This window comes from Schistocerca piceifrons, chromosome 7, assembly GCF_021461385.2.
Source record: "Schistocerca piceifrons isolate TAMUIC-IGC-003096 chromosome 7, iqSchPice1.1, whole genome shotgun sequence".
Classification (NCBI taxonomy): Eukaryota; Metazoa; Arthropoda; class Insecta; order Orthoptera; family Acrididae; genus Schistocerca; species Schistocerca piceifrons.
In genome coordinates, this window is record NC_060144.1 from 96,900,424 (window position 1) to 96,902,783 (window position 2,360).

The window sequence follows — 2,360 nt, forward strand, 5'->3', positions numbered from 1 at the left end:
CCCTGCGTATCCACGGGAAACACGGCACAAGCAAAAGAAGAAGAAAAGAAGTAATGTCGAACTTAGGAGCAGCAGAGGGAAGCGAGGAAATATTGCACTTGGGCTACAAAGATTTATCACGAATGGCTTTCGAAAATTCCAGGGTACATCGTTGCTTTTAACAAAAGCAGTCAATAGCTGTACGGCCAAACTATCAAGTACACAACGATGTTTTGCTTAAGCGATGTATCGGTAACAAACTGAATTGCGCATTCACTCACAAAATACTACAAATAAGTGAAAACTGGCATTAAACATCATACAGTATATAAAAAATATAAAAAGTTCTGCGTCAGGAAGACCCTCATAAAATTTATATCAGTCAACTGTTACATGAAATTCAGCACGAGTGCATAGCATGTGGTTGCTATTTAACTACACTAACCTTGTCGGTAATTTAGGTACTCCAAATAATTAACAAGGCAACGGCCTTGCCACAGTGGCTAAACCGGTTCCCGTGAGATCACCGAAGTTAAGCGCTGTCGGGCGTGGTCGGCACTTGGATGGGTGACCACTCAGGCCACCATGCGTTGTTGCCATTTTTCGGGGAGTACTCAGCCTCGTGATGCCAACTGAGGAGCTACTCGACCGAATAGTAGCGGCTTCGGTCAAGAATACCATCACAACGACCGGGAAAGCGGTGTGCTGACACCACGCCCCTCGTATTCGCATCCTCCTCTGAAGATGACTCGGCAGTCGGATGTTCCCGATGGGTCACTTGTAGCCTGCAGACGGAGTGGTTAAATAATTAACGAAACAGAGCGGCATGTAGACGAGGAGTAGTGGCACCACTGGACGAGAGATAACACATACGCCCTCTCAAGAGTAGTGTGAGCTATGAAAGAGACGGAGAGATAGTAGCAAAAGTGGTATTTATATTCTCGTCTGCTCAAACCAGAAATACGCTGCAGGAATTTCAGTTACTCCCATGCAATCCTCAAAAGATGCTGGGGCAGGAACACAGGATCACAATAACACCGACCGGTGAGAGTACCGCGTTCAAAGATTTGCATGTCAGTACGCACGTGCAACATTATGCCTCCCCACACCACAACAAACCGGACCACCAAAACAATCATGTTCGACAATGTTCCTGGGTGCATTACGCGACATCCCTCGCCACATGAGGCTACGTCAAGCATTGTTTTCGTGGTGCAGATGTTACGGTGTGGGTGGGCATAATTTCGCATGAGAGTAGTGACCTCCAGTTCTTGAGAAAACGGTACACTCACATGTCAGCGCTATTGTCATACTGTACACCGTCCTATGTGCGTCTTTCTGTGGTTGTATTAGACCCTGATTTCATTTTTATGGATGACAATGCGCAATCGCATTGAACATCGCGGGCGGAGCAGCTCTTGCAACGAAAAGATACTCGGCAGGTGGATTCGCCAGCCCAGTCCCCTGACTTAAACCCTATCGAGCACATCTGAGATACTTCGGTGAGACGTACTGCGGCACGTCCACATGCACCAGCGACCATCCAGCAGCTGTCAACCACGCTGGAGGAGGACTGGAACGCTTTTCCAGAAGAAATTCTTACCATCCTTTTGGCCAGCGTCGGAGTACGTTGCAAAGCATTACACGTCCTATTGTAATGTCCAGGACACCATCACGAATGGTGGTGACTTCAGTATAATTATTGTCTTTTGAAAAGTGACATTTTCGTTCGTCTTTTCTTTCTATGTAGGGTCAAAGTTTCATCGAGCTGTACTTATAGGCAGTGACACCATCATGTGAAAGTTCCTTTCGTTTCGCACGACGATTTATGAATATTACATGTACTCTGACAAGAAAAGAATGACGCATCCATAAGGGGAGGAGAAAACTAAAAGAAACCCCACGGGTTGAGAGGGTATGTGACGGTACTTCAGTGGTTACAAATTCGAGTCAAATTTACAAAGAATATGGCATTATGCGCCCATTTACCAGTACGACAACGCACGGTCTCTGACCTGGACATGCCCTAACGCGGTTGCGGAGGGTGTCATAAGGCCGTTCTACCCTCTCCTGAAGCGAGCTGACTCACAGCTGTTGTAACTAGAGCTTGATTTCCTGGATACTGGCACTCGTGCGGAATTGATTTTCGAGCTGGTACGCCACGTATTGTATGGGGGACGGGTCTGGGAATCTTGCTGGCCACTAGAATACCTAAACATCACCCAGACTCTTCATGTGCACGCGTGCCAAATGCGGACGAAAACTGCCCTGAAAAATGGCGCCACAGTATTGACGCATGAGGGATAACACGTGAGGTCGCAGGATGTTCGCGCCACACCGTTTAGACGTCAGCGTTTCCGCAGTCGCTATCAACCGTGACA

At 47.4% G+C, this 2,360-nt stretch overlaps 1 pseudogene; it reads left to right on the forward strand.

Annotated features, from left to right (window-relative positions):
* The first annotated feature begins 460 nt into the window (after positions 1 to 460).
* Positions 461 to 578, forward strand: LOC124709377 (annotated as a pseudogene).
* Positions 579 to 2,360: the final 1,782 nt, after the last annotated feature.